We start from the raw sequence: 13,038 nt of genomic DNA on the forward strand, positions 1-13,038 counted from the left end.
TCTGCCTCCATGTTCCCTCTGTGTGAGGTGGGAGTGGATGGTGTAGTCAGGGTTCATGTGCCTTTCTCCTTGTCTGATCTCTCCCAACTAAAGGAGAAGCTTGGGTGCTATACCTCCAACCCACTACCTACATCGAAGAGTTCCAATACTTAATCCAATCATATGACCTGACCTTCCAGGATATCCACATGGTCCTATCCAACACTCTTATCTGAGGAACACAGGTGGGTTTGGGAGCAGGCTAGAGTCTATGCCAATGAAGTACATCAGACTTCCCCAGCACAACCAATTGTTGTTGAGGTGGTTCCTGACCGTGACCCCAATTGGAATTATACCTCACCTGGTGGGATCAACAATAGAGACCACTTTATCACCTGCCTTATGGTCAGATTAAGGAAAGCAGCCTATAAGTCCATTAATTATGATAAACTCCAAGAGACTGTCCAAGACAAAAATGAGAACCCTTCAGCATTCCTTGATCACCTAACTCAGGCTTCATTACAATACACCAATTTAGACCCTGAGAGCCCAGATGGAAAACAACTCCTAATGACCTACTTTTCTCCCAAAGCTTTCCTGACATTAGGGCAAAACTTAAATATCTAGAGAGGGAACCCTTAATTCCCCAAGCTGAGGTTCTAGCTGTGGCCTTCAAGGTGTAAAATGGGAGAGATGAAAAGACCTTCAAGCAGAAATACCAGATGCTTATTCAAGCCATCCATACAGGTCCTGCACCGGCTCCAGGTTCCTCTGGTCCAAAGAGGGGTCCACCATGACTGCCAGGACCCTGTTTCCAGTGTGGTCAAATGGGTCACTGGGCCCGGGTATGTCCTAAGCCTCATTGACCCCCAGGCCCTTGTCTTAAGTGCTGATGGGAGGGACACTGGGCTGTTCATTGTCCTCGAGCACATAGTGGCTCCACACCATCTGGCCCTCCTGACCCTTTATTCCAAGTTTTAGGACTGGCTACAGAGGACTAATGAGGTCTGGGATCCCCACACCTGACCACTGCCATCACTCATCAAGAACTCTAACTGTCCAAGTTGCAGGTAGGCCTATTTATTTCCTTTTAGATAGCAGGGCCACATACTCAGTCCTTATAGAACATTGGGGGCCTACCTCTCGTTCAACATCCTCTATTGTGTTGGGGTAGAGGGCAAACCTTCACAACCTTTACAGATACTTGCTCTTGTCTGTACCTTTGGGCCCTTAATTTTTACCCACTCCTTTCTAGTGATTCCAAAATGCCCCCTTCCCCTTATGAGTAGGGATATCCTTTCCAAATTGGGGGCTATGATTTCCTTTGCCTCGAGCATGGGCTCCTTTCCAGACTCAAGTGTGACCCCTCTAATCCTAACTTTCACTACCAGTCCCTCTTCACTAACCCCCACTTGCCCCTTCCCTTTACCTACCTCAGAGGTTAATCCCATTGTATGGGATGTCTCAAGTTCTTCCCTTGACCGACACCATGACCCTATACAAATCCACCTCAAGGACCCCTGCTCCTTCCCAGCACAACCCCAATATCCACTTTCCCAACAAAAACTCCTGGGTTTGTTGCCCATTATCCAAGATCTCTTACAAAAGGGCTTTCTTAGACCCACCAATTCTCCATATAATACCCTAATCTTAACAGTGAAAAAACCAAATGGCTCCTATCACTTGGTTCAAGACCTTCGCCTCATTAATTCAGCTGTCATACCCATTCACCTGAAGCCACTAATCCCTAAACCCTCTTACCCACCATCCCCTCAGGCACCACTCACTTCATGGTACTGACTTAAAGGATGCATTCTTCTCCTTTCCCCTTCATCCCAATTCTCAAAACCTCTTTGCCTTTACAGGAGCAGATCCTCACTCCCATACCTCTTCTCAGCGGACCTGGATTGTTCTCCCACAGGGATTTCGGGACAGTCCCCACCTCTTTTGGATAATGGGCAACAAACCCAGGAGTTTTTGTTGGGAAAGTGGATATTGGGGTTGTGCTGGGAAGGAGCAGGGGTCCTTGAGGTGGATTTGTATAGGGTCATGGTGTCGGTCAAGGGAAGAACTTGAGACGTCCCATACAATGGGATTAACCTCTGAGGTAGGTAGGCTTTGGTCAAAGATCTAGCTTCATTACATTTTAACAAGTCTATGGTTTTACAATATGTTGGTGATCTCCTCTGTTAAGAAGCAAGCTTCTTAATTTCTTATCCTCCTGCAGCTACAGTGTCTCCCTCCGAGGCCCAGTCGTCCTCAACAATGGTCACTTTTTTTTTTTAATTTTTTTTTTTATTAAAAATTTATTTATTTTTACAGACACATTTTGGTTAATTGTACACAAATGGGGTACAACTTTTCATTTCTATGGTTGTACACGATGTAGATTCACACCGTTCATGTAATCATACATATATATAGGGTAATACTGTTTCATTCTACTGTTTTTTCCATTCCCACCCCCTCCCATCCCTTTTTCCTCTACACCATCCAAAGTTCCTTCATTCTTCTCATCCCTTGCCACCACCAATCATTATATATTGTCATGCACTTATCAGAGAAAACATTTGGCCTTTGGTTTTTTGGGTTTGGCCTATTTCACTTAGCATATTTTCCAACTTCATCCATTTACCAGCAAATGCCATAATTTTACTCTTCTTTATGGCCGAGTAATATTCCATTGTATATATATACCACAGTTTCTTTATCCATTCATCGTTTGAAGGGCATCTAGGTTGGTTCCACAATCTAGCTATTGTGAATTGAGCTGCTATGAACATTGATGTGTCTGCATCATTGTAGTATGCTGATTTTAAGTCCTTTGGGTATAAACCGAGGAGTGGGATAGCTGGGTCAAATAGTGGGTCCATTCCAAGCTTTCTGAGGAATCTCCATACTGCTTTCCAGAGTGGTTGCACCAATTTGCAACTCCACCAGCAATGTATGAGTGTACCTTTTTCCCCACATCCATGCCAACACTTAATATTGCTTGTGTTCTTGATAATAGCCATTCCGATTGGAGTTAGATGAAATCTTAGGGTGGTTTTAATTTGTATTTCTCTAATTACTAGGGATGATGAGCACTTTTTCATGTATTTGTTGATCACCTATATATCTTCTTCTGTGAAGTGTCTGCCCATTTCCTTAACCCATTTATTGACTGGGATCTTTGTATTTTGGGTGTGAAGTTCTTTAAGTTTTTTATAAACTTTGGAGATGAGTGCTCTGTCTGAAGTGTGTGTGGAAAAGATTTTCTCCCACTCTGCAGGCTCTCTTTTCACATTATTGATTGTTTCCTGTGCTGAGAAAAAACTTTTTAGTTTGAATCTATCCCATTTATTGATTCTTGCTTTTATTTCTTGTGCTGTGGGGGGTCTTGTTAAGGAAGTCTGGTCCTAAGCCAACATGATGGAGATTCGGCCCTACTTTTTCCTCTATTTGGTGAAGGGTCTCAGGTCTAATTCCTAGATCCTTGATTCATTTTGAGTTGAGTTTTGTACAGGGTGAGAGATAGGGGTTTAATTTCATTTTACTGCATATGGATTTCCAGTTTTCCCAACACCATTTGTTGAACAGGCTATCTTTTCTCCATTGTAAGTTTTTGGCACCCTTGTCTGGTATGAGGTTACTGTACTTATGTGGGTATGACTCCATGTCTTCTATCCTGTACCATTGATTTACCTATCTATTTTGGTGCCAGTACCATGCCATTTTTGTTACTATTGCCCTATAGTAGAGTTTAAGGTCTGGTATAGTGATATCTCCTGCATCACTCTTCCTGCCCAGGATTGCTTTGGCTATTCTGGGTCTTTTGTTCTTCCAGATGAATTTCATGACTGCTTTTTCTGTTTTTATGAGAAATGTCATAGGGATTTTAGTTGGAATTGTGTTAAATCTGTATAGCACTTTTGGAAGTATGGGCATTTTGATAATATTAATTCTGCCTATCCAAGAACATGGGAGATCTTTCCATCTTCTAAGGTCTTCCTCAGTTTCTTTCTTCAATGTTTTGTAGTTTTCATTGTATAGGTCTTTTACCTCTTTGGTTAGATTGATTCCCAAGTATTTTTTTTTTTTGAGGCTATTGCAAATGGAGTTGTTTTCCTCATTTCCCTTTCCGATATTTCATTGCTTATGTATAAAAATGCTTTAGATTTATGCATGTTGATTTTATAACCTATTATTTTGCTGAATTCATTGATGAGGTCTGGAAGTTTTCTGGAGGAGTTTTTTGGATCCTCTAAATAGAGAATCATGTCATCAGCAAATAGTGACAGCTTAAGTTCCTCTTTTCCTATTCGTATCCCTTTAATTTCTTTAGTCTGCCTAATTGCTCTGGCTAGAGTTTCGAGGACAATGTTGAATAGAAGTGGTGAAAGAGGACATCCCTGTCTTGTTCCCGTTTTTAAAGGGAATGGTTTCAGTTTATCTCCATTAAGAATGATGTTGGCCATGGGCTTAGCATAAATAGCCTTTACAATGTTCAGGTATGTTCCTACTATCCCTATTTTTTCTAGTGTTTTGAGCATGAAGGGGTGTTGTATTTTGTTGAACGCTTTTTCTGCGTCAATTGAAATAACCATATAATTCTTATCCTTAACTCTATGGACATGATGGATTATGTTTATTGATTTTCGAATGTTGAACCATCCTGGCATTCCAGGGATGAACCCCACTTGATTGTGGTGCACGATTTTCTTAATATGTTTTTGGATATGGTTTGCCAATATTTTGTTAAGGATCTTTGCATCTATATTGATCAAGGATATTGGTCTAAAATTTTCTTTCTGTGATGTGTCTTTTCCTGGTTTGGGTATGAGGGTAATATTAGCTTCATAGAATGAGTTCGGTAGGGTACCCTCCTTTTCTATTTCCTGGAATACTTTGAGAAGTATTGGAATGAGTTCTTCTTTGAAGGTCTTATAGAACTCAGCTGAGAATCCGTCTGGTCCTGGGCTTTTCTTGGATGGTAGGCTTTTGATGGCTTCTTCTATTTCATTGCTTGATATTGATCTGTTTAAATTTGTATGACCTCCTGGTTCAGTTTGGGAGGAGCATATGTCTCTATAAATTTGTCGATGTCTTCAGTATTTTCTATTTTGTTGGAATACAGATTTTCAAAGTAGCTTCTCATTATGTTATGTATTTCAGTGGTGTCTGTCATGATATTTCCTTTTTTATCACAAATTCTAGTAATTTGCGTTTTCTCTCTCCTTCTCTTTGTTAGTGTGGCAAAGGGTTTATCTATTTTGTTTACTTTTTCAAAGAACCAACTTTTTGCTTTGTCAATTTTTTGAATTGTTTCTTTTGTTTCAATTTCATTGATTTCAGCTCTGATTTTAATTATTTCTTGTTTTCTACTACTTTTGCTGTTATTCTGTTCTTCTTTTTCTAGGGCTTTGAGCTGTAATGTTAGGTCATTTAGTTGTTGACTTTTCATTCTTTTCTGGAATGCGCTCCATGCAATGAATTTTCCTCTTAGTACTGCTTTCATAGTGTCCCAGAGATTTTGATATGTTGTATCGTCATTCTCATTGACCTCTAAGAATTTTTTAATCTCCTCCCTGATGTTTTTTGTTATCCATGTTTCATTCAATAGCATATTATTTAGTCTCCAGGTGTTGGAGTAATTTCTCTTTTTTATTTTGTCATTGATTTCTACTCTCAGTCCATTATGATCTGATAGAACACAAGGCAGTATCTCTATTTTTTTGCATTTCCTAAGGGCTGCTTTGTGGCATAACATATGGTCTATTTTCGAGAAGGTTCCATGTGCTACTGAGAAGAAAGTGAATTCGCTCGTTTACAGATGGAATGTTCTATATATGTCTAAGTCTAGGTTATTGATTGTGTTATTGAGTTCTATGGTTTCTTTGTTTAGTTTTTGTTTGGAAGATCTATCCAGTGGTGACAGCGGTGTGCTAAAGTCACCCAGAATTATTGTGTTGTTGTCTATTTGATCCCTTGTATTGAGAAGGATTTGTTTGATGTACATGGATGTACCATTGTTTGGGGCATAAATATTTATGATCGTTATGTCTTTCTGATTTATTTATGCTTCCCTTAAGCAGTATGAAATGTCCTTCTTTATCCCTTCTGACTAACTTTGACTTGAAGTCCACTTTATCTGAAATAAGAATGGAAATCCCCATTTATTACTGAGTCCATGTGCGTGGTAGGTTTTTTCCCATCCTTTCACCTTTAGTCTGTGGATGTCTTTTTCTATGAGATGAGTCTCTTGAAGGCAGCATAATGCTGGGTCTTTCTTTTTAATCCATTCTGCCAGTCTATGTCTTTTGATTGAGGAGTTTAAGCCATTAACATTCAGGGTTATTATTGAGATATGATTTGTATTCCCAGTCATTTGGGCTTATTTTTGGTTTTTAACTTGACTTGGTTTCTCCTTTGAATGGATTTTCCTTTAAGGTAGTTCCTCCCTTTGCTGACCTACATCGTTGTTTTTCATTTCCTCCTCATGGAATATTTTGTTGAGAATATTCTGTAGCGCAGACATTCTACTTGTATATTCTTTTAACTTTTTTTTATCATGGAAGAATTCTATTTCGTCTTCAAATCTGAAGGTTAGTTTTGCTGGGTATAGGATTTTTGGTTGGCAACCATGTTCTTTCAGAGCTTGAAATATGTTGTTTCAGGCCCTTCTAGCTTTTAGAGTCTGGGCTGAGAAATCTGCTGATATCCATATTGGTTTCCCCCTACATGTAATCTGATGCTTTTCTCTCGCAGCCTTCAAAATCCTATCTTTATTTTGTAAGTTAGGATTTTCATTATAATGTGCCTTGGCGTGGGTCTGTTGTGATTTTGTGCATTTGGTGTTCTGTAAGTCTCTTATATTTGATTTTCCATTTAATTCTTCAGGCTTGGGAAATTTTCTGATATTATTTTATTGAATGGGTTGTTCATTCCTTTGGTTTGTACCTTTGTGCCTTCCTCAATTCCGATAATTCTTAAATTTGGTCTTTTCATGATGTCCCATAGTTCTTGGAGATTCTGTTCATGATTTCTTACCATCTTCTCTGTTTGGGCAACTTTATCTTCAAGATTAAAAATTTTGTCTTCATTGTCTGAGGTTCTGTCTTCCAAGTGGTCTGGTCTGTGGATAATGCTTTCCATTGAGTTTTTTATTTGGTTTATTGTTTCCTTCATTTCAAGGATTTCTGGGGGTTTGGGTTTTTTTGTTTGTTTGTTTGTTTTTTGAGAATCTCCATCTCTTTGTTGAAATGATCTTTTGCTTCCTGCAGTTGCTCTTTCAACTGCTTATTGGTATGATCATTCATTGCCTGCATTTGCTCTCTTATCCCATCCTTTGCTTTGTGAATCATCTTAATCATGTATAATCTGAAGTCCTTTTCTGACATTTCTCCTACCATACTGTCACTGGATTCTATTAATATAGAATCTCAATTTGTTTGGATCATTTTCTTCCCTTGTTTTTTCATGTTGTTCATGTATCTTCCTCTCTAGCAGTGCAGATCTGGGGTATCGCAGTTTCCCCCCTATAGGCTTATAGTGACCCTATAGGTTTCCAAAACCTTTTCTTTAAGGGGAGATCAATATTAGCAGTGCCCAGTTCAGATAGTATGCAATCCTAGACCAAATAGCCCCTATGAGGACATTAACAATAAACAGAATGAGTTCAATTATTATCTTCAGTATAACAAATAGATTTGCAATAGGTCTGCAGTTTCTAATGGAGGACAAAGAGGACACAGAGGGGTATAGGATATAGCTGTTAATGGGATAAGAAAAGGATATGTGGAAGTTCTAGATCATAGAGTGAGAGTGTAATCAAAAGAAGTTGGTTGTTAGCATGAGAAAAGGGAGAAAGAGACTCTGAGGGAACAGGTAAACAAAAGGAAAATAGAGTGAGAAAAGTGAAGAAATAAAAACTTAAAATTTTTCAATAAGGAGAAAAAAGAAAATGTACACTATAACATTCATACAGTATTCAAACCTCCCAGTCTTCAGTAGCCTGTTGTATGAGAAGTACCTGACAATGAGCTTCAAGTCTCCAGCAGGAGTCTCAGGATGGGATTTGCCCCACCTAAAGATCGGCTTCCGGGATTATCCAAGATGGCCGCTCTGGCTTCCAAATGTGTTGGCAAATGGGAAACTGCAGCTCGGGGTGTGGACGTGGTCGGCTTGAGGTCCTGGAGGTAGAGTGCAGTCAGTCTGGGGGTCCTGGTGGCGGGGAGCAGTCAGTCGATGTGAGGGCCCCAGAGGCAGGGAATGATTGGTCTGGCTGAGGGATCCTGGAGATGGGGCTCAGTCAGTTTGTCCAGGGGTCCTACAGGGCCTGGCCGTTGTCTCAAAATGGCAGCAGCCACGTGTAACCAAACCTGCAGGTACTATGATAGTGAACTTCCAGGGAACAGCAGGTAGCTGGTGTGCCACTGGTGGTCTGTAGTCAGTTTGCTGACTGCTGTCGGATGATCAGGAGGTGAACCTTGGTGGTGGGTGATGGGTAGGTGAATGGCAGGCGATGGACAGGCAAGAGGCAGGCAAATCGTGGATGATAGGTGCCAGACAGTGAGCAATCTGCACTCAAAAATGTGTCACTATTCTGGCAGACTGCATATGATCACAGTAGACAAATCAGATAAGCAGGAGGGGATCGATAAGCAGCAAAAACTGCCTCACCGAGAAACAGATATCCTCTGCTTGAAACCTTAGTTATGGAGCGACGAGGAATGCAGCCTTCCTCTAGTCCACCATCTTGGATCCTCCAATGGTCACTTATTTAGGCTTCCTCTTAACACCAACTCATAAGGCCATTACTGTTGATAGAAAGGGCCTTAATAAGCAATAATCTTATTGCTTATTAATAACCTTATTGCTATCAGTTCCCTCCACTAAGGAAGAAATTCTCTCTTTCTTGGGTGTGGCAGGATTCCTCTGTTCCTGGATCCCCAACTAGTCCATACTAGCCACGTCCCTATATGACGCAGCCTGGGGCTCACTCTCTGAACCCCTATTGCAACCCATCATCACACACTTTACTAAACTTCAGCAATCCCTCCTTAACACACCTGCCTTTCACTTGCCTAATCTCTCACACCCCTTTCTACTTTATGTAAGTGAAAAAAAGGATTTGCCCCTGTGGCCTACCTATCAAAATCCCTTGATTCTACCACTAAAGGCTGGGTTCCTTACCTGTGAATGGTAGCTGCTGCCTCTTTACTGGTTAATGAATCCAAAAAGTTTACCTCCTGGGCCCCATTGACAATCCTAACCCCATACCACCTTAAAGAGCTTCTTACCTACAAGGGATTACATTCCCTACCCCCTTGTTGCATCCTATCTCTACAGGTGTCTCTGGTGGAGGACTCTAGCCTCATCTTTCTTGCCACTGCTGAACTCTGCTACACTTCTTCCTATTCCACACATTCCTCTTCCCATTCACTCTTGTACTGAAGCTCTGGAAGAGCTTCTTCCACATCCCTCTCACATACATGAAGGACCATTGCCCCAAGCAACTCATACCTGGTTCACAGATGGCTCTTCCTTCTTACATGAAGGAACCCAACTAGCAGGATATGCCATAGTTTCCTTAACATCAGTTGTAGAAGCCTCCTCACTTCCCAACAACACATCCAATCAGCAGGCTGAACTTATTGCTCTCACCAGGGCTTTCACTTTAGCCAAGTGGTCCTCCCTCGACAAGTACACTGACTTCAAATATGCCTTCCATATACTCCTCTCTCACTTAGTCATCTGGAAAGAACATGGATCCCTCTCCACTAAGAGCACCTCTATTATCAATGCCACCTACATCACAGATCTGCTCCAAGTCTCATTCCTCCCCACTGCCATTGGCATCTCTTACTGTAAATCTCATCAGACTGACTCCTCCTTTGTCTCAATAGGCAACAACAAGGCAGACTTCGAGGCCTCCAGCAGGCTGCAAAACACCCCCATCTCCTTCCCCTGCTCTCCCCTCCTACAACTCTTTCACCACAAGATCCTTCACTTAACACACAGCCAACAACCCAATAGATACTTACTTACCTCCATAAACTCTTCCACCCAAATACTGCCTCTTTATGGTACTTCATTTCTTTCCAACTCAAACTTTCTCCTGAAAACTCTCAATTCCTTTTAACCTTTCCTCCTCCTGCAACATTTTTTAAAAAACCAATCCTACCTCCTACCTCCAACCCCCTCCACTTTCCTGTCACATCAGGTGAGGGAACATCTCCCAGGTTCTTATTGATTGGCATTTGGACTTTACTTACATGCCTCCTGTGAAGCATCATAGGTATTTTCTAGTCCTTGTTGATACTTTCATGGGATGGGTTAAAGTGTTCCTCACCACCAACAAATGTGCTTCTACATTAGCCACTGCCCTTATTACACACATAATTCCTCTATTTGGCCTCCCTACATCTCTTCAGTTCGACAATGGTCCTGAGTTTACCTCTCATCTTTCACAGCTAGTAGCCAAAGCCCTCAACATCTGGCAGTTCCACGTTCCCTACCATCCACAATCATCTGGAAAGGTAGAACGCACCAACCTTACTTTAAAAACCACCCTCACCAAACTATCCCTTGAATTATACCTAGACTGGATAAAGATCCTTCCTCTAGCCCTCCTTAGGCTCCGCACTCTTCCAAAGAAACCCCTCAACATCTCCCCATTTGAGCTCTTGTATGGGCAACGGGTCTCCCTCCTCATGTCCCGACCCTAGAGTCACCTTTGCCCCCTCACCTTCTTTCCCCTCTACTCACTTACCTTAGGAACCTCCTCTGGGAACAAGCAGATAACTTTCTGGCTAAACCTAACACTGACCCCCATTCTCCTTCAACTCTCTCGCCTGGAGATCTAGTACTTCTTAGCCCACCCAATAAAACCTCCTCCTCCTCTTCCCACCTTACTCCAAAATGGACTGGGCCTCATGGGGTAATACTCACCACCCCCTCACCTCGCCTTGAAGGTGTCCCTTACTGGATACACCATTCTCACCTAACCTTATTCCATTCTCCCTCCTATTCGGTCACACCCACAGGGAACCTCAAGCTGCGATTCTCAAGAACCATCATTCCAGACCTCCCTTCAATTCCCAAGGATTTCAAGACCAATGACCACACTCCAGGAGAGAACCCCATCCCACCCAATGAGTGAAGTTATTACCCTTTACTGATATTATAGGTTTCTCCAAATCTTACGGGAGTAACTGTCTCTTGACATTTTCCGACTCCACTCCTTCAGTCTACTCTCACTACTACAGGATCTCCACCTCCAAGGATCATTTTCTGACTTCACCCACACGAAACATATGTATACCCTCACCTCCTACTTATCTCTCACTCCTTCTTTATACTATGAGGATAATCCCCACCATCCCTCTTCATGTTTTACATGCTTCCCCACTGGGACATCTCACCCTCCAGGGACCAGATTCATCTGGCAATTTAAAATCTATGTCACAGACTTTAATCCTTTTTTTTTTTTTGGTGCTGGGGATCGAACCCAGGGCCTTGTGCTTACAAGGCAAGCACTCTACCGACTGAGCTATCTCCCCAGCCCCTATGTCACAGACTTTAATCCTCCCCACCTACTTAAATCAATCCCTTGCCAATCTCAGGCTGCACACAACCCATTACCTTTGACTTACCTTTGACTTCTCCCAAGCATGCAAGGACCATTGCCTTTCCTGGGAAGAATACACTATAGGAGAATATGAACATCATCGATTCTTCCTCTGCCTGAAATTTGAAAACACAGGTTCTAATGACCTCACATACCCCTAACTTCTTGAGACTATGCCCCACTCCAGCTGGAAGTAGCTTCAAGAGCAATCTCCGCCCACATCCCTGTCCAAGGTCCAAGGCTTAGCATCTATGAAGCCATTTTAAATTCTTACCATAGGTTGCTTTCCCACCCTAGAGGGGTACTTACAGAGAAAACAAGAATTAAAATATAACTTCCCCTTCCCACCTCTCATTACCCACCCCACACACTGGAACATCCCCTTACTTGTCCTGGCAGCCCACCATAAGTTCTTACACAAGCAGCACACACAAGCTCATGCGACCTTACGCAAGCCATCCAAACCGCCCCATAAAATACCCCAGAGCTAAGTTCTTCCTGCCTCTTTCACTTTTCCCCAGAGATGGCGTTTGTCAGACCCTGACTGGCAAATAAACCTTTCTACGTGTGGACCTCCTCACCTGGTTTCTTTATTGCTCATCTGCGTCACAGTTTCAGTTTCCTTTCACTGGGATTTCAGACCTGTCAACATGCCTGCCTATGGGCTTTGTGTTTTAACAGACTCAATGTCCAAGAAGGTATTTGTATATTTTTAAAGTTTTGACTGATCACTTAATCATTATAGTTCACTTATGTGCCAAATAAAGGAGTTTTATATCAACCAAGTTCAGTAAACTTGTCTAATAGATTTTATGCCTTTAATACATATTTAAAATATTTTAGATTTAATATCACACTGGATATGTATTTAAAATTTTTTGCAAAGTACAGAATTTCCTTTTTAAGAATGAGTAGTATTCCTTATGTGGTACATATATCACATTTTCTTTATGCATTTATGCACTTAGGTTGATCACCTAACTTGGTTATTATGAATTGTGATACAATGAATATGACATTGTAGGTATATTTTAACAGACTTAAAATTTTGGGGGTAATTCTTTTTTAGTGCAAGTGCATGGCAATGAAGACCATAATGACTACTACTCATACAGTACGTTGCCTCTGCTTCTTAGCACAGATGTAGCCGTTTTATCTACTATTGCTTTCATGCCACCAGTGGCAAGTTACGTTTTTTTTTTTGTTTTTTTTTTTGTTCATACTGGGGATTGAACCCAGAGCCTTGTGCTTGTGAGGAAAACACTCTAACAACTGAGCTATCTCTTCAGCCTCACAAGTAGCATTTTAACATTATTTCAAAAATTCTTTTGAGTTCATGAAGTCCCCAAAAGGGCCTGGGATCTTCCAAACACCTACCCACCACACGCTACCTACCATTCTAAGTTCTAATTCTGTCAGTTTTGGTTTGGAAATGGATGTGTGATGCA

This window comes from Sciurus carolinensis, chromosome 1, assembly GCF_902686445.1.
Source record: "Sciurus carolinensis chromosome 1, mSciCar1.2, whole genome shotgun sequence".
Taxonomy (NCBI): domain Eukaryota; kingdom Metazoa; phylum Chordata; class Mammalia; order Rodentia; family Sciuridae; genus Sciurus; species Sciurus carolinensis.